This window comes from Tachypleus tridentatus, chromosome 1, assembly GCF_004210375.1.
Source record: "Tachypleus tridentatus isolate NWPU-2018 chromosome 1, ASM421037v1, whole genome shotgun sequence".
NCBI lineage: Eukaryota > Metazoa > Arthropoda > Merostomata > Xiphosura > Limulidae > Tachypleus > Tachypleus tridentatus.
Window position 1 is genome coordinate 185,631,644 of NC_134825.1, and position 21,826 is coordinate 185,653,469.

The window sequence follows — 21,826 nt, forward strand, 5'->3', positions numbered from 1 at the left end:
CAGTAAGAAATGATCAAACATTGATAAAATAGTATTCTAATTGTCCTGCCAAAAACTGTACGTATCCATTGATAACGACAGAGGTCCGAATAGAGTCAAAGCTGCGTGACGGAGGTATGCGCTGTGCCCCTTTGTTCATGTGTTCTGCATTAGTAAGGGGGAGCTCGAAGACGGTATGTTTTATTGCTTAAGAAAAAACACAAACAACCTACTAACATTAAGGAAAGCTTCAGAAGCTCGAGCATATAAACACTGACGTTAACACGAATGTTTTAATGAAAGTTTTATTTAAATATTTGTCTTGCTATGATACGTAATTAACCAATATATTAAAACTTCCATAGAGGCGAATTAGCCCTCTCAGTTAGTATATATCTTAATTAACTAGTATATTTAAACTTCCATAGAGGAGAATTAGCCCTCTCAGTTAGTATATATCTTAATTAACTAGTGTATTAAAACTTCCATAGAGGAGAATTAGCCCTCTCAGTTAGTATATATCTTAATTAACTAGTATATTAAAACTTCCATAGAGGCGAATTAGCCCTCTCAGATAGTATATATCTTAATTAACCAATATATTAAAACTTCCATAGAGGCGAATTAGCCCTCTCAGTTATTATATATCTTAATTAACTAGTATATTAAAACTTCCATAGAGGCGCCCCCCAGTGGTATGTCTGCGGACTTATAACGCTAAAAACCGGGTTTCGATACCCGTTGTGGGCAGAGCACAGATAGCCCATTGTGTAGCTTTGTGCTTAACTCAAAACAACAACAACAGTCCATAGAGCGAATTAGCCTTCTCAGTTAGTATATATCTTAATTAACTAGTATATTAAAACTTCCATAGAGGCGAATTAGCCCTCTCAGTTAGTATATATCTTAATTAACCAATATATTAAAACTTCCATAGAGCGAATTAGCCCTCTCAGTTAGTATATATCTTAATTAACCAATATATTAAAACTTCCATAGAGGCGAATTAGCCCTCTCAGTAAGTATATATCTTAATTAACCAATATATTAAAACTTCCATAGAGCGAATTAGCCCTCTCAGTTAGTATATATCTTAATTAACTAGTATATTAAAACTTCCATAGAGCGAATCAGCCCTCTCAGTTAGTATATATCTTAATTAACCAATATATTAAAACTTCCATAGAGCGAATTAGCCCTCTCAGTTAGTATATATCTTAATTAACCAATATATTAAAACTTCCATAGAGCGAATTAGCCCTCTCAGTTAGTATATATCTTAATTAACCAATATATTAAAACTTCCATAGAGCGAATTAGCCCTCTCAGTTAGTATATATCTTAATTAACTAGTATATTAAAACTTCCATAGAGGCGAATTAGCCCTCTCAGTTAGTATATATCTTAATTAACCAATATATTAAAACTTCCATAGAGCGAATTAGCCCTCTCAGTTAGTGTGTATAATAAGTGTTGTAGTCTTCCAACTTAACTCATATTCACGATAGTGATGAGTCATTTACAGTGAAGTCCAGTTTATTAAGTTATTACATCAGCTGAAAAGTTCCATCAGATAGTTAGGGATAGCTTTACAATAATTATTAGTAAACTTTCTAAAGTGTCCATCCAATAACTAGGATGTTTCTAGTATGGACAATAGACTTTATTATTTTAGGGTAAATAACAACAATGTGACGTGTGACTCCAGAATAAAACAATAATATTAATAAAGTCAACACTGGCAGTATCTCTTGTACAATATTCTAACACATTGGTTTCTCTGCGACTACACTGTCTAAACACAGTTTATAACTTTTCAGGAGGTCGATGTAACTTTAGTTATATGCGACATACCGTTATACTTTCTTTTCTATTTAAAGTTGCAAGTCTCGAACGTCATCCGGCATGCTGTTTCTTAGCTTGTTCATTATGCATTTCTAGAATCCTTGTATAGTACATAGTTACTTCATCACGAAACTTCGTTATATTATCGAGTTAGTCGTGCTTTGTGTATAGTTACTAAGTAACTTGCCACACTAACTGTACTCACAAATGTTGTCCTTAAAAGAATTCACTATCAGGACCCAGAGAACTGTATCATTGCAGATCTAATAGCCCCCTTATAGGAGATAAACTGCTGAAAGTAAGAGACACCCTAAGAAAGAACTCGCTGGTTTTCTCTGTTTTACCATATTTGGTAAAAGTTCTTTAAGTTAAAATAACTTTCGAGAAACTGGGCAAGTAACAACCAAAACGTTGTATCAATGGTCAAATTGGCTAAGTTAAAGAACGGAGAAATTATGGGTTGTTTCATATGATTTACTATCCTTATGTGAAGGGGCACAAACAGAACAAGGAAACAGATAGTTTGACGTACCACGCTCCGCCTTGTCTTTTCATCTTCCAGATTAGGTATTTACCTCAGATTCCAAGGTAGGAGTGTTCGCATGAGGGGTGATGGTTACTTAATCCTTACTTTAGTTTGGGTGGTAGTCAACTTGTTACCATGATGTAGAAAATAGAATTAGGATTTCTTATAGTTCACGTCTCTGAGAATAAAAGGATGAATTCGGAATGAAATACCTTGGATATCTTTTATCTGTGGAAACACTATTCTTCACCAGTTATCTTACTGTGTTAACAGAGTGTAATAACGGAAGTATGCTTTGTTACTACTGTGTTAACAGAGTGTAATAACGGAAAGATGCTTTGTTACTACTGTGTTAACAGAGTGTAATAACGGAAGTATGCTTTGTTACTACTGTGTTAACAGAGCGTAATAACGGAAAGATGCTTTGTTACTACTGTGCCAACAAAGTGTAATAACGGAAGTATGGTTTGTTACTATTGTGTTAATAGAGTGTAATAACGGAAAGATGCTTTGTTACTACTGTGCTAACAGAGTGTAATAACGGAAAGATGCTTTGTTACTACTGTGTTAACAGAGTGTAATAACGGAAGTATGCTTTGTTACTAGTGTGTTAATAGTGTGTAATAACGGAAGTATGCTTTGTTACTACTGTGTTAACAGAGTGTGATAACGGAAGTATGCTTTGTTACTACTGTGCTAATAGAGTGTAATAACGGAAGTATGGTTTGTTACTAGTGTGTTAATAGTGTGTAATAACGGAAGTATGCTTTGTTACTACTGTGTTAACAGAGTGTAATAACGGAAGTATGCTTTGTTACTACTGTGTTAACAGAGTGTAATAACGGAAAGATGCTTTGTTACTACTGTGTTAACAGAGTGTAATAACGGAAAGATGCTTTGTTACTACTGTGCTAACAGAGTGTAATAACGGAAGTATGCTTTGTTACTACTGTGTTAACAGAGCGTAATAACGGAAAGATGCTTTGTTACTACTGTGCCAACAAAGTGTAATAACGGAAGTATGGTTTGTTACTATTGTGTTAATAGAGTGTAATAACGGAAAGATGCTTTGTTACTACTGTGCTAACAGAGTGTAATAACGGAAAGATGCTTTGTTACTACTGTGTTAACAGAGTGTAATAACGGAAGTATGCTTTGTTACTACTGTGCTAATAGAGTGTAATAACGGAAGTATGGTTTGTTACTAGTGTGTTAATAGTGTGTAATAACGGAAGTATGCTTTGTTACTACTGTGTTAACAGAGTGTAATAACGGAAGTATGCTTTGTTACTACTGTGCTAATAGAGTGTAATAACGGAAGTATGGTTTGTTACTAGTGTGTTAATAGTGTGTAATAACGGAAGTATGCTTTGTTACTACTGTGTTAACAGAGTGTAATAACGGAAGTATGCTTTGTTACTACTGTGTTAACAGAGTGTAATAACGGAAGTATGCTTTGTTACTGCTGTGTTAACAGAGTGTAATAACGGAAAGATGCTTTGTTACTACTGTGTTAACAGAGTGTAATAACGGAAAGATACTTTGTTACTACTGTGTTAACAGAGTGTAATAACGGAAGTATGCTTTGTCATTACTGTGTTAATAGAGTGTACTAACGGAAGTATGGTTTGTTACTATTGTGTTAACAGTGTAATAACAGAAAAATGCTTTGTTACTACTGTGTTAACAGAATGTAATAACGAAGTGTGGTTTGATACTGCTGTGCTAACTTTTGTCATCATTTTTCCTAAGTTGCGTGATTTTGGACTTGTAAGTTATAATTATGTTCAATGTTTTTTTATTTTGTTTTTCATTTCGCGCAAAGCTACACGAGGGCTATCTGCGTTAGCTGTCAAAAGATTTACAACAATAAAACTAGCGATTCGATTCCACTTAGTGGACACAGCTAGGTAGTCCTTTATGGCTTTGATATGAAAACACAAACACAAAGAAATAATAATAATAAAGCCATTTTCATTTCATGCATTAAAACTGTTTCAACATGATCATCGATTTACGACACCTACTGGCCACTGAAGAAACTAATAAACGGCCATTCTATTACAGCAAATCACTATATATTTTGATCGGTTTGGTTTGTTTTGGAATTTCACGCAAAGCTACACGAGGGCTATCTGCGCTAAACCATCCCTAATTTTGCAGTGTAAGACTAGAGGGAAGGCAGTTAGTCATCACCACCCACCGCCAACTGTTGGACTATTCCTTTACCAACGAATAGTGGGATTGACCCTCACAGTATAACGCTCCCACGGCTGAAAGGGCATGTTTGGTGTGACGGGGATTTGAACCTGCGACCCTCAGATTACGAATCGAGCACCTTAACCACCTGGCCATGCGACATTACAAACACTGTAACTGTCAAATAACAATCTTTAATATCCAGCTGTTAAAGAAATTTCTAGATTTTTTTTAACCAGCAATTTTTTTAGCTGGAGTATTTCCTAATAGTCTCTTCTTTTGAGAGTTAAACATCGAAAATATTAATTTACATAAAACCTTTTTGAACTGAACAATATGCGTTTTACTTTATAGTATAGTGTATCTTGAAAAGCTGCCACAAAATATTTATTTACCGTTATGCTGATTATTAGAAGGACCCTTTGGAAAGTTTCCCCTAGTTACTGGATGGACACTATTGAAATTTCTTGCTAATTATTGGGTGGACACTTTGGAAACTACCCCTAATTATTGGATAGACACTTTTGAAACATCTTGCTACTTATTGAATGGACACTTTGGATACGTCTTGCTACTTATTGAATGGACACTTTTGAAACGTCTTGCTAATTATTGAATGGGCACTTTGGAAAAATCTTGCTAATTACACTGCATAGCAAAGTTTTTGCTTCTTGAACACTGTTGGGTGTTAATTATAGAGATTTGGCTGCTGATCACGAAAATCACATCCAAATTTGCCCATCACGTACCGTTTCATCAAAATCTTCAGTTTTTCTACAATGGAAAAACGATATCAGGACAACTGGAATCCGTCAATGCTTGCTGACTACTGTTGTACATTACAACGTGATGCACCGGACATTGAATACAAACGAAAATCAGGAGCAAAACACTTTTAATTATGTTGAACTTAATAACGTATTAGAAACATAAACGCAATTAAATACGCAATTGTCGGTGAACAGTTAACTGTCTGTTTCTCACAGTTCCTACGTGATGAAGCCAAACCAAAACTATATTTGTACATACCCACCAGATACCTGTCACAATCAGCAAAACCTTTTCAGGAAGCAAAACTTTAAAAAACAATTGTTGTGCAGTGTAATTGGGTGGACACTTTGGATACGTCTTGCTAATTATTGGATAGACACTTTAGAAAGCTTGCTGATAATTGTTGGAAAGCTATCCTTCATCATTTGACGGATACTCTGGTAACTTCTCTGTAATTACTGAATTTATATTTTCGACAGCTTTCCGCTAATTATTGGATGGTTACAATGAGGAATGTTCCATTATAGCTAGGAATGAATGGCTAATGTTATCTGCGCATGGTGAAGGCGTATCTTTCTAAATCACTCTGGTGGTCGTTGTTTAAATGTGGTTAATGACGTAGAATCTAGTAATCCACCTGCGGCAGTAGACACTTCACATCCTGTTGAGCTAGTCCATAGGGTTTTCTATATTCACACTGTGATCGGGGATTTTTTGCTTGATAATTCGTCACGACCTAGATGGCGTTGTTTGGCTCAAGTAAAATAGGTGGTGACAGTGCTGTGAAAGAGGTTTCCCATGCCTCTCAAGTATTTGTCCACCTAGCGAGATTAGATTCTGGAAGACCACTAGCGACTACAACTTAGTCGTCTTTTTATATTTTAATTCATGAGTCACGTGATCTATTTGTTTCATTGCTCGATAAAGAGAATATTTCAATAAGTGTCACAAAGAAACAGGTCTGGTGTCGAGACTACTAGTTAATCATATCATGGTGTCGAAACTATCAGTTAATCATATTATGGTGTCGAGTCTACTAGTTAATCATATCATGGTGTCGAGACTACTAGTTAATCATATCATGGTGTCGAGTCAACTAGTTAATCATATCATGGTGTCGAGACTACTAGTTAATCATATCATGGTGTCGAGACTATTAGTTAATCATATTATGGTGTCGAGTCTACTAGTTAATCATATCATGGTGTCGAGACTACTAGTTAATCATATCATGGTGTCGAGTCTACTAGTTAATCATATCATGGTGTCGAGTCTACTAGTTAATCATATCATGGTGTCGAGTCTACTAGTTAATCATATTATGGTGTCAAAACTAGTAGTTAATCATATCATGGTGTCGAGACTATTAGTTAATCATATCATGGTGTCGAGTCTACTAGTTAATCATATCATGGTGTCGAGACTATTAGTTAATCATATCATGGTGTCGAGTCTACTAGTTAATCATATCATGGTGTCGAGACTACTAGTTAATTATATCATGGTGTCGAGACTATTAGTTAATCATATTATGGTGTCGAGTCTACTAGTTAATCATATCATGGTGTCGAGACTATTAGTTAATCATATTATGGTGTCGAGTCTACTAGTTAATCATATCATGGTGTCGAGTCTATTAGTTAATCATATTATGGTGTCGAGACTACTAGTTAATCATATCATGGTGTCGAGTCTACTAGTTAATCATATCATGGTGTCGAGACTACTAGTTAATCATATCATGGTGTCGAGACTATTACTCAATCATATCATGGTGTCGAGACTATTAGTTAATCATATCATAGTGTCGAGTCTACTAGTTAATCATATCAGGGTGTCGAGACTATTAGTTAATCATATCATGGTGTCAAGTCTACTAGTTAATCATATCATGGTGTCGAGTCTATTAGTTAATCATATCATGGTGTCGAGTCTACTAGTTAATCATATCATGGTATCGAGTCTACTAGTTAATCATATCATGGTGTCGGGTCTACTAGTTTTAATCATATTATGGTGTCGAGTCTAGTAGTTAATCATATCATGGTGTCGAGTCTATTAGTTGATCATATCATGGTGTCGAGACTACTAGTTAATCATATCATGGTGTCGAGTCTACTAGTTAATCATATTATGGTGTCGAGTCTATTAGTTAATCATATCATGGTGTCGAGTCTATTAATTAATCATATCATGGTGTAGAGACTACTAGTTAATCATAGCATGGTGTCGAGTCTACTAGTTAATCATATCATGGTGTCGAGTCTACTAGTTAATCATATCATGGTGTCGAGTCTACTAGTTAATCATATCATGGTGTCGAGTCTACTAGTTAATCATATCATGGTGTCGAGTCTACTAGTTAATCATATCATGGTGTCGAGACTATTAGTTAATCATATCATGGTGTCGAGTCTATTAGTTAATCATATCATGGTGTCGAGTCTACTAGTTAATCATATCATGGTGTCGAGTCTACTACTTAATCATATTATGGTGTCGAGTCTATTAGTTAATCACATCATGGTGTCCAGTATATTAGTTAATCATATCATGGTGTCGGGTCTACTAGTTTTAATCATATTATGGTGTCGAGTCTATTAGTTAATCATATCATGGTGTCGAGTGTACTAGTTAATCATATCATGGTGTCGAGTCTACTACTTAATCATATTATGGTGTCGAGTCTATTAGTTAATCACATCATGGTGTCGAGTATATTAGTTAATCATATCATGGTGTCGAGTCTACTAGTTAATCATATCATGGTGTCGAGACTATTAGTTAATCATATCATGGTGTCGAGTCTACTAGTTAATCATATCATGGTGTCGAGTCTACTAGTTAATCATATCATGGTGTCGAGTCTACTAGTTTTAATCATATTATGGTGTCGAGTCTATTAGTTAATCATATCATGGTGTCGAGTCTATTAGTTAATCATATCATGGTGTCGAGACTACTAGTTAATCATAGCATGGTGTCGAGTCTACTAGTTAATCATATCATGGTGTTGAGTCTACTAGTTAATCATATCATGGTGTCGAGTCTACTAGTTAATCATATTATGGTGTCGAGTCTACTAGTTAATCATATCATGGTGTCGAGACTATTAGTTAATCATATCATGGTGTCGAGACTATTAGTTAATCATATCATGGTGTCGAGTCTATTAGTTAATCATATCATGGTGTCGAGTCTACTAGTTAATCATATCATGGTGTCGAGTCTACTAGTTAATCATATTATGGTGTCGAGTCTATTAGTTAATCACATCATGGTGTCGAGTATATTAGTTAATCATATCATGGTGTCGAGTCTACTAGTTAATCATATCATGGTGTCGAGACTATTAGTTAATCATAACATGGTGTCGAGTCTACTAGTTAATCATATCATGGTGTCGAGACTACTAGATAATCATATCATGGTGTCGAGACTATTAGTTAATCATATTATGGTGTCGAGTCTACTAGTTAATCATATCATGGTGTCGAGTCTACTAGTTAATCATATTATCTTGTCGAGTCTACTAGTTAATCATATTATGGTGTCGAGCCTACTAGTTAATCATATTATCTTGTCGAGTCTACTAGTTAATCATATCATGGTGTCGAGTCTACTAGTTAATCATATCATGGTGTCGAATGTACTAGTTAATCATATCATGGTGTCGAGTCTACTAGTTAATCATATCATGGTGTCGAATCTACTAGTTAATCATATCATGGTGTCGAGTCTACTAGTTAATCATATCATGGTGTCGAGTCTACTAGTTAATCATATCATGGTGTCGAATCTACTAGTTAATCATATCATGGTGTCGAGTCTACTAGTTAATCATATCATGGTGTCGAGTCTACTGGTTAATCATATCATGGTGTCGAGTCTACTAGTTAATCATATCATGGTGTAAGTCTACTAGTTAATCATATCATGGTGTCGAGTCTACTAGTTAATCATATCATGGTGTCGAGTCTACTAGTTAATCATATCATGGTGTCGAGTCTACTAGTTAATCATATCATGGTGTCTACTAGTTAATCATGTTAGTAATATATATCTTGAGTTTTTCTTCGTTTTCAACGGTTTATTCTTTACAAGGTGCTTCGATAAAAAACAGAACTAACATTCCAGTCTAAAATAGAATATTGTAAACTTCCATAATTCAACACTATTAGCTTCCTGTTTACACCAAAATTAAATAGTTTATCATTGATTTATTTGCTTATCGAACTGTTTGATTGCTTTAATTCGCAGCTACGCAATAAACTATCCGTGATTCGTCCATCAAGTTGATATTGAACCACAGATTTTAGCGTTGTAAGTTCGTAAGTTTACTAATAATCTGCTGGACGATTTTATTATTGTAAGAAATTAACATAACCTTCACATTTCTTGCATATAAGGGGTGGTTACGTTCTGTCCATTTCCGAAGTACAGTCAAAAAGAATTTTCGAAAGCCAGAGCTGCTGATTTTAACATTGGAATTAATTAATTAACTAGCAAAATTAATTAACTCACAAAACGTTTAAATTCAAATTAACATCTTTGTTTCAACACTATTTCTTTAAATAAAAGATTTATAGAATAATACCAAATAATTCTAATCGCAGGCACCGTAATCTTAAGTTCACTTGTCTCAGGCCTAACATTAGTTAACCCTTAAACAGCGGCTATCATCAATTGATGTTACTTACAACATTCCATCTGTTTAAGGGTTAAGTCTTTATTAAATTCGACCTATATTCGATAAAGAGATGAATTAACACTGTTATTTGTGTAAGTTTTTGTTTTAGTTTCGTTAGGGCTAAACACTACCATACTTAATGCTATCAGTAAATAAACTTGTAATGTTAATCTAAGAATTAACTTTAGACGTCTTTAAAAACTTTGATAAGTATTTACTATGTTGTTGCTCCCCAGTGGCACAGCGGCATGTCTGCGGACTTACACCGCTAGAAACCGAGTTTCGATACCCATGGTTTACAGAGCACAGATAGCTCATTGTGTAGTATGTTATTATTATCTATTATTTTAATTCCAAACATACTATGTTGTCGTATAAAGAGTTTACTAAATGTTACAAGAACTGAGTATTGTTCTAATAGATAATAAAGGAAATACATATAAATGTAACATGTATTATTTAAATAATAACTCTTAAATATCCTGTGAGAACGTACATAAAAAACAAAACAAAATACAGCCAGGTTCAAACCCAGGAGATCAGTCATCGACAGGGTAAAACGCTGAGCGAAACTCAATGTTCTTCACTCACCACGGCTGTTGTTATCTGCAGCGTCGAGTGTTAGTTATAGTTGTAGTCTCTTACTAAGAAACACAATTCTCCATAGAACTTTCGGCACGCCGTTTTATGTCGACTGACTTCACTTATAAACATTAAAATCACTGCGCTAGAGTTTGAGAGAATATTTGTGGCTTGTATGTCCCACGGTAAGGGACTGAAGCGCCTCTCTAAACATTCATTCCATTACTAAAATCTCTATTGTTATTTAAAAACATTGTACTGGCACAAGAAAACAAAGAGGGTTGAGAACATGAGTGTTCTAATATTTATCGCACGTGTCGTAGTTTTTGTAAATTGGTGATTGTATAAATACGTTTACAATACGACTGTAATTAGTTATTGTTACTTTTAAGACATGCTTACTCAGTCAGTATAATACCAAAGATATACCTGTGTAAACGTTATAACAGTAGCTGATCGCTTCTGAGACATGTTGCTGTCATGTCGTGATATACTAAATACTGACTTCCTATTAAACGTAAGATATCGTCCTTTTTTATTTTGTAAAGTTATATTTTAATTTTTTTTTATATTAGTGACTCTCGGTAGAGGGAGTTAGTTTGTTTTGTTTGTTCTTGAATTTCTCGCAAAGCTACACGAGGGCTATCTGCGCTAGCCGTCCCTAATTTAGCAGTGTAAGAATAGAGGGAAGGCAGCTAGTCATCACCACCCACCGCCAACTCTTGGGCTACTCTTTTACCAATGAATAGTTGAATTGACCCCGTCACATTATAACGCCCGCACGGCTGAAAGGGGGAGCATATTTCTAATCTTGCTTGGGTTGTAAGGGGTTACGTTATATACGTCACAGAAATGGCGTAAGCGTAAATTACCAGTAATGTAGTAAGATTACTGTTACAAACAGAACAGATTGATTGATTTATAGTTTAATATATAGAAGTTTATATTGATAACGAGGATTGGCCGATCTGTATACTAATGAGTTATAATATCAGCAAAGATAAGATCCGTAGGATTCTTGAAACGCGTGTTTATATCGGGTCGAATTCATGATAATTAGCACCATCAGTGGAGGAATGATTTTAATATAGTGAACTAACAAGGTGCGAACCCGGAATCCTCCCCCCATACACACACTATCAAAGATATCATCCAGGAAACCATTTAAACATGGTCAAACTGAGCTTGAAAAAATATTGTGTGTATTCCAATTAGATGAGAACAAGGTATTTCACAAAAAGTAAATAAACAACCAAATGGGGACAGTTCCCCTTGCACGAGACATACAGACACGAGGGAACAGTTCCCCGTGCAAGAGACATACGGACACGAGGGAACAGTTCCCCGTGCACGAGACATACGGACACTAGGGAACAGTTCCCCTTGCACGAGACATACGGACACTAGGGAACAGTTCCCCGTGCACGAGACATACAGACACTAGGGAACAGTTCCCCGTGCACGAGACATACAGACACGAGGGAACAGTTCCCCGTGCACGAGACATACAGACACGAGGGAACAGTTCCCCGTGCACGAGACATACAGACACTAGGGAAAAGTTCCTCGTGCAAGAGACACTAGGGAACAGTTCCCCGTGCACGAGACATACAGATACTAGGAAACAGTTCCTGCGCGAGAGAAATGGAAATTTATTGAAATGCCGAACAGGGCTTTAAGGAAAACTACAAAAAAACAGGTGGTCATTACTGTCCATTAGACAATGTAAAGAAAGTGTATTGAAACTGTTTATGGTTTGAACACGTTTTCGTATCAATGGATATATGAACTTCACAGTGTGTATATTATTATAGATCAAAGATACACTCGAGTAATTATTAATGGTACAGATTTACACAGTGCAAATTCTTTCACTGGACGACTCGAACCTCAAGAAGACCAGGCTGTACCACAACCAAACATGAAGCTTGCAACAGTTATTTTATGAACTACAGGGCATGAGAGGGTGGTCATGTTATCCACTTCCTTGAGATAACTATTAAGGCCCGGCATGGCCAGGTGGTTAAGGCGCTCGACTCCTAATATCAGGGTAGCGGTTTGAATCCACGTCATGCCAAACATGCTCGCCCTTTCAGCCGTGTGGACATTATAATGTGACGGTTAGTCCTACTATTCTTTAGTAAAAGAGTAGCCCAAGAGTTGTTGGTGGATGGTGATGACTAGCTGCCTTCTCTCTAGTCTTGCACTGCTAAATTAGGTACAGTTAGCGCAGATAGCCTTCGTCTAGCTTTGTGCGAATTTTAAAAAAGAAAAAAGACATACCTATGACGTCACCTGACTGCTCATCCTTGGACTTCCGTGCATTTGGTTTGTCAAAAGGTGATCTTATCACATCTCGCAGTAGCTTGTTGTAGTAGAGATTGTGAAGAAAGCACATCCAAGGGCAGCGACATACCACGAACATGGTCTTTATAAAGTGTACTAATGACTTCACGTGCGCGTAAGTACGGACACGTATTAACTAAAGACCAATAATTAAGTTACATTCGTTCCAGTTGCGTTTCGAACAGAAGATAAATACGTTCCTAGTAATTCCTGATTAACCTGACACGAATCCGTGAGATAGGGTCACAGGTCATCCTGCACTCTCTCTTATCCTACCTACCCTGCAAGCTAGAGAATTCAGTTTAAAAAAAAAAAAACTATTAAAATTACGAGTATTTATGGGGGAGACTACGCAGACGGGTGAAACGTTGCTACTAACGGTAATCTGCCTCAAGAGTTTCTACACTTCGTCCGGTTCTTGAAACGCCACTAAACGCGTCTGTTTCTCACAACGGTCCTCGACATGAACTCCTTGTGTTGACTTCCTGACGTATTTCGCCGTGATCCCAAGTTGGCCGAGCTTTCAAAGAATGTTGAGAATATATCCGTTGTTTTCCGTGATGTGGACGGTTGTTTTTCTGAACGAAATCTTTGGTGGTGTTAGCTGTGGCACTCTCTCAAACTTGTATTGGAATTGTAGCAGTCCAGTGTAAGCTATGAAGCTTTTCTTTAAAATAAGATATTTATCGGTGTTCAATATGAAATATCACTGGGAAAACTGTTTTAATTAATGCTGTTTTAACCAAGACTTATTTTATTTTTACTTATTTAAGTTTTCGATGTGGTGGTAAAAGAAAATAGTCAATCATCTACTAAAGTTGAAAAATGTTCTTTCTCTATAAACTGTTTCATATTCTCAAAACACAATGTATTAAACGATTGTTATACATTCACAAAAATCTCGTAAATTCTTCATCATCTAAAATTGTGAATTAAACTAAAACCAAACCATCAAGGAATAGCGCGTTTTATTACAATTAATCAACATTATTGAACTGAAATTAACATAAGCCGTATTAACCCTTTAAGATGTAAACAATATCTTATTAATATAATTGATTTAACTCTACGAACCAAAAGAAATGGCAACTTTCATAATATTTCCTAAGTAGAGTGTAACACATTCTGACAGCCATCTTGTCTCTAAGGGACCTCATGAAATTAAATGCAAGACCATTGAATTAGAACGCATGTTGGACGTTATAGAATTTCGAATAAATTCTGTTGAAAGAAAGGCCTAGCAGATAGGTTTATTTTATCGAGTTAGTTTTTCCCTTGTTAGCATCTTTATGTAAGAATATCCATCTTTATGTTAGAATATCCATCTTTATGTAAGAATATCCATCTTTATGTTAGAATATCCATCTTTATGTAAGAATATCCATCTTTATGTAAGAATATCCAAAGTTTCCACTAAAATATTCACTTTTTTGTGATGTTGTTTTGTTCAACTTGAAATGTGCTGAAGAAACACGTAATGAACATTGAATATACAATTGTTTAAACTACCAAGATGAGAGACATTGAAATCATTGTTATTACTGTGTTTACTTAATATAATAACGCAGTACGGTTCGTTACTGCTGTGTTTACTTAATATAATAACGCAGTACGGTTCGTTACTGCTGTGTTTACTTAATATAATAACGCAGTACGGTTCGTTACTGCTGTGTTTGCTTAATATAATAACGCAGAACGGTTCGTTTCTACTGTGTTTACTTAATATAATAACGCAGAACGGTTCGTTTCTACTGTGTTTACTTAATATAATAACGCAGTACGGTTCGTTACTGCTGTGTTTACTTAATATAATAACGCAGTACGGTTCGTTTCTACTGTGTTTACTTAATATAATAACGCAGTACGGTTCGTTACTACTGTGTTTAATTATTGTGTTATTACGTTGTTGATATAGTGTATGTAACATCTCTTTCTATTCGCTTACAGTTGACTTGTATCACCAAACTCTATACACAACTAGTCTCAGTGAATAGTGAAGATGTTAAAAAAATACATTCAATTTATAGATAAATCTGATGCAGCATCTTTAATAAAGTACAGTAAAACAGGAGTTAGTTCAAATAACAGGAACTTTTTTGTGTTACTGTTAAGTCTAACAAAAACAAACAGATTGGAAATCTTATGAGAATGAAAAATACAATGCTCAGAAATTAACCATCAAAGATCTCCGTTTGTATTTTAAGACAACAGAAATTTGCCCATTATCTGTCAATACACAGAGATTTTGTGACTTAAGGCACTTAGCGCCATTAGCAACCGTTTATGTCTGACGAATCAAGAGATTGTTTTCAGATATTAATATTATTCTCTAAAAAAGAAATTAATATTTTCATTGTCAATACGCCATGATATCAGATCCAACAAATCTCTATATTGCCTACTTTTGTCTCTCATAACTATGATTTTACCAGTTGCATTGCTGTTTTTCGCTCCTGGTTACAGTACGCTACATCAAAATTGGGTTTTACTTGTCTTGCTATGTGGTGTCCACACTCTGATGTCCTATTCTTAAAGTGGTACAGAATAGGTATTGTTTTTTCTCTCATAAACTGCATTCAGGTGGGACACTTTCAGTTTTGTTTGTCAATAAAAGTGCCAAAACGCATGGGATTTAAACTTTACAAAGAGTTCATAACATAGGGTGAAAAGCTTACATCAGGACTAAACTTGTTGTATCATTGACCGTACAACAAACAAACTAGGACTAAACTTGTTGTATCATTGACCGTACAACAAACAAACCAGGACTAAACTTGTTGTCTCATTGACCGTACAACAAACAAACTATGACTAAACTTGTTGTATCATTGACCGTACAACAAACAAACTATGACTAAACTTGTTGTATCATTGACCGTACAACAAACAAACTATGACTAAACTTGTTGTATCATTGACCGTACAACAAACAAACCAGGACTAAACTTGTTGTCTCATTGGCCGTACAACAAACAAACCAGGACTAAACTTGTTGTCTCATTGGTACAACAAACACACCAGGACTACACTTGTTATCTCATTGGCCATACAACAAACAAATCAGGACTACGCTTATCTCATTGGCCGTACAAACAACAAACAAGACATGCATATAACTGTTAAACAAAGACAGTTGTTGTAAGACATGTATATAACTGTTAAACAAAGACAGTTGTTGTAAGACATGTATATAACTGTTAAACAAAGAGAGTTGTTGTAAGACATGTATATAACTGTTAAACAAAGAGAGTTGTTGTAAGACATGTATATAACTGTTAAACAGTTGTTATAAGACATGTATATAACTGTTAAACAAAGACAGTTGTTGTAAGACATGTATATAACTGTTAAACAAAGAGAGTTGTTGTAAGACATGTATATAACTGTTAAACAAAGACAGTTGTTGTAAGACATGTATATAACTGTTAAACAAAGACAGTTGTTGTAAGACATGTATATAACTGTTAAACAGTTGTTGTAAGACATGTATATAACTGTTAAACAAAGAGAGTTGTTGTAAGACATGTATATAACTGTTAAACAAAGAGAGTTGTTGTAAGACATGTATATAACTGTTAAACAAAGAGAGTTGTTGTAAGACATGTATATAACTGTTAAACAAAGACAGTTGTTGTAAGACATGTATATAACTGTTAAACAAAGAGAGTTGTTGTAAGACATGTATATAACTGTTAAACAGTTGTTATAAGACATGTATATAACTGTTAAACAAAGACAGTTGTTGTAAGACATGTATATAACTGTTAAACAAAGACAGTTGTTGTAAGACATGTATATAACTGTTAAACAAAGAGAGTTGTTGTAAGACATGTATATAACTGTTAAACAGAGAGAGTTGCTGCAGATATATGTTTGATATCAAATAGAAATGCTGATTTCTGTCTATTATCTATGTCCTGTGAAAATCGTTATTTGACGGAAAAAGATACTCCGAAACCATTTGCACTTTTCTATGTATACACACACGTGTGCATGTGTGTGTCACGTGCTCCATACTCTGTTAAACGTGGGGGGTGTGATAACTGTAATAAAGAGCTGGCGAACCAACGAGGCTGGAAAACTGTTTCTAAAAAAATAATAAAAGTTGGTGGCACGTGCTCCTAGTTAGGCGCTTGTACACATACACACACACGTGTATATACTATATACCATGAAACACATGAAAAGTTCGTGATATATTATAATATATTCACATACAGAATCATCAACACTGTTTTCTTGTTTGTAAAGTATGACACCTTCTAATCAGGCCTAATTAACAATCTGTATATCATGAGCTTTTGAGAAAAGATAAAACACCTGTAGCGTTAAACTGCCCTTTCTCTTTACTGGTAAAGGACATCGTTAAGTGAACTCCGGATCAATAACTGACAAGTTGCTTACATTCCGGTCTGCGAATCATTGTTTGTCTCACAATATTTGTAAAATGATGTTTACACCGAGTTCAAAGGTTAATGTTGCAAAACATGGAACGTTACAGTTTAGTGTAGTGAGTGGATGCTTAATTTAAACAGATTTACCTTCCACAAAGGCCTTTTTAAAGTACAGAGACCCTGATGGATTTTAAAATACCGATAAATAATAGAGACTATTTATTCATCCATATTGACGTCAGACTTGTATTTTAAGTCGGCTGGTATGGTTATTAACATTTTTGTTAAAATAAAGTAGAAAACAACGTTTCAGCCTTCTTAGTTCATATTCAAGTGGGTTTCTCGCCATAATTTATGACCTCAGAGTTGTACTGATTATAGCTGTCAGCAGTCACAGCGTTTGACTTTCCTCAGATACTCCCCCTCACCTGATAGATGAGCAGCAGATATGAGAGTTTTCACGATATAAATCGGGTTTCCATACCCCGTTGTGTAGATTCGCACTTAGCAACACAACAAACAGTTGTTTCATTTTAAATGGGAAGGGATGCAGGTCACTATCATTCGCTCTCTGTTTGCTTCAATAGCAGAAATCAGATGTTTACTACGCCATCTGTCGTATGATAAAAATATAATTAATATAAATAAATTACTGACGTTATTTGTCGTGAAACGGTGTTAAAATTGTACATAAACTTGTAATAAATTCTTATTATTTACATAAAACTGATACAACAAATATGTAAATATTCCTTATTCGATTTCAAATAACAGAAATGTAATATGGATAGTTCTGAGTTTCTTTGTATTTATTCGGTCTTTCACAGAATTCATCGAAGAGCTAATTTAACGTCACGGTTGCTAAGTTACGGTAACATTATATGTGAAGAGGTGTGTCCGTACGTATAAAGAACACATTTATGGGAAAATTAATATCGTGTAATTAAATGCTTTTATACGTGTTATTTCTTAGTTTTCCAACCATAGCACTTCAATGTTTATATCAAGCGGTTAATAACAATTAATCTAAGGTACGTCACACAATGGTTTGGTTTAAAAAACCCAGTAGACGAGATCTTAATCCCGTAAATATTAATCAAACAAATATATGATTTAATAGTGGTTAATGGTAGTCTGTACATATTCTACACAACTAAGTTAACTGATCCTATATTATTGTCACTCACACAACGTTTGTTCAGTAACTAACAGTATGCACAACTTTAAAACAACTACGAATAGGTACAGTAATAACGTACGTTTTTAAATACTCTATTCTTGTTATTAAAATACAACATTTTTAACTACCGTATGTCTTACATGAGTACATAATGAACAGATTAACATACAACGTGTTTAACTACAGTATGTAGTGAAGTTATTAACATACAACGTGTTTAACTACAGTGTCTAGTGAAGTTATTAACATACAACGTGTTTCACTACAGCATGTAGTGAAGTTATTAACATACAACGTGTTTAACTACAGTGTGTAGTGAAGTTATTAACATACAACGTGTTTAGCTACAGTGTGTAGTGAAGTTATTAACATACAACGTGATTAACTACAGTGTGTAGTGAAGTTATTAACATACAACGTGTTTAACTACAGTGTGTAGTGAAGTTATTAATATACAACGTGTTTAACTACAGTATGTAGTGAAGTTATTAACATACAACGTGTTTAACTACAGTGTGTAGTGAAGTTATTAACATACAACGTGTTTAACTACAGTATGTAGTGAAGTTATTAATATACAACGTGTTTAACTACAGTATGTAGTGAAGTTATTAACATACAACGTGTTTAACTACAGTGTGTAGTGAAGTTATTAACATACAACGTGTTTAACTACAGTGTGTAGTGAAGTTATTAACATACAACGTGTTTAACTACACTGTGTAGTGAAGTTATTAACATACAACGTGTTTAACTACAGTGTGTAGTGAAGTTATTAACATACAACGTGTTTAACTACAGTGTGTAGTGAAGTTATTAACATACAACGTGTTTAACTACAGTGTGTAGTGAAGTTATTAATATACAACGTGTTTAACTACAGCATGTAGTGAAGTTATTAACATACAACGTGTTTAACTACAGTATGTAGTGAAGTTATTAACATACAACGTGTTTAACTACAGTATGTAGTGAAGTTATTAACATACAACGTGTTTAACTACAGTGTGTAGTGAAGTTATTAACATACAACGTGTTTAACTACAGTGTGTAGTGAAGTTATTAACATACAACGTGATTAACTACAGTGTGTAGTGAAGTTATTAACATACAACGTGTTTAACTACAGTGTGTAGTGAAGTTATTAACATACAACGTGTTTAACTACACTGTGTAGTGAAGTTATTAACATACAACGTGTTTAACTACAGCGTGTAGTGAAGTTATTAACATACAACGTGTTTAACTACAGAATGTAGTGAAGTTATTAACATACAACGTGTTTAACTACAGTGTGTAGTGAAGTTATTAACATACAACGTGATTAACTACAGTGTGTAGTGAAGTTATTAACATACAACGTGTTTAACTACACTGTGTAGTGAAGTTATTAACATACAACGTGTTTAACTACAGCGTGTAGTGAAGTTATTAACATACAACGTGTTTAACTACAGAATGTAGTGAAGTTATTAACATACAACGTGTTTAACTACAGTATGTAGTGAAGTTATTAACATACACGTGTTTAGCTACAGTGTGTAGTGAAGTTATTAACATACAACGTGATTAACTACAGCATGTAGTGAAGTTATTAATATACAACGTGTTTAACTACAGTATGTAGTGAAGTTATTAACATACAACGTGTTTAGCTACAGTGCGTAGTGAAGTTATTAACATACAACGTGATTAACTACAGCATGTAGTGAAGTTATTAATATACAACGTGTTTAACTACAGAATGTAGTGAAGTTATTAACATACAACGTGTTTAACTACAGTGTGTAGTGAAGTTATTAACATACAACGTGTTTAACTACAGTATGTAGTGAAGTTATTAACATACAACGTGTTTAGCTACAGTGTGTAGTGAAGTTATTAACATACAACGTGATTAACTACAGCATGTAGTGAAGTTATTAATATACAACGTGTTTAGCTACAGTGTGTAGTGAAGTTATTAACATACAACGTGATTAACTACAGCATGTAGTGAAGTTATTAATATACAACGTGTTTAACTACAGAATGTAGTGAAGTTATTAACATACAACGTGTTTAGCTACAGTGTGTAGTGAAGTTATTAACATACAACGTGTTTAACTACAGTATGTAGTGAAGTTATTAACATACAACGTGTTTAACTACAGTATGTAGTGAAGTTATTAACATACAACGTGTTTAACTACAGTATGTAGTGAAGTTATTAACATACAACGTGTTTAACTACAGTGTGTAGTGAAGTTATTAACATACAACGTGTTTAACTACAGTGTGTAGTGAAGTTATTAACATACAACGTGTTTAACTACACTGTGTAGTGAAGTTATTAACATACAACGTGTTTAACTACAGTGTGTAGTGAAGTTATTAACATACAACGTGTTTAACTACAGTGTGTAGTGAAGTTATTAACATACAACGTGTTTAACTACAGTGTGTAGTGAAGTTATTAATATACAACGTGTTTAACTACAGCATGTAGTGAAGTTATTAACATACAACGTGTTTAACTACAGTATGTAGTGAAGTTATTAACATACAACGTGTTTAACTACAGTATGTAGTGAAGTTATTAACATACAACGTGTTTAACTACAGTGTGTAGTGAAGTTATTAACATACAACGTGTTTAACTACAGTGTGTAGTGAAGTTATTAACATACAACGTGATTAACTACAGTGTGTAGTGAAGTTATTAACATACAACGTGTTTAACTACAGTGTGTAGTGAAGTTATTAACATACAACGTGTTTAACTACACTGTGTAGTGAAGTTATTAACATACAACGTGTTTAACTACAGCGTGTAGTGAAGTTATTAACATACAACGTGTTTAACTACAGTGTGTAGTGAAGTTATTAACATACAACGTGTTTAACTACAGTGTGTAGTGAAGTTATTAACATACAACGTGTTTAACTACACTGTGTAGTGAAGTTATTAACATACAACGTGTTTAACTACAGTGTGTAGTGAAGTTATTAACATACAACGTGTTTAACTACAGTGTGTAGTGAAGTTATTAACATACAACGTGTTTAACTACAGTGTGTAGTGAAGTTATTAACATACAACGTGTTTAACTACAGTGTGTAGTGAAGTTATTAACATACAACGTGTTTAACTACAATGTCTTCACCAGTGCGTAATAGTTATTAACATACAACGTTTTTAACTACAATATGTCTTCTACTATGTACGTAATAGTTATTAACATAAACGTTTTTAACTATAGCATGTCTTCTACTAGTACTAATGAACTAATTAACAGATGAGCGATAGTTTTACATGTTGTTTAACACAATAA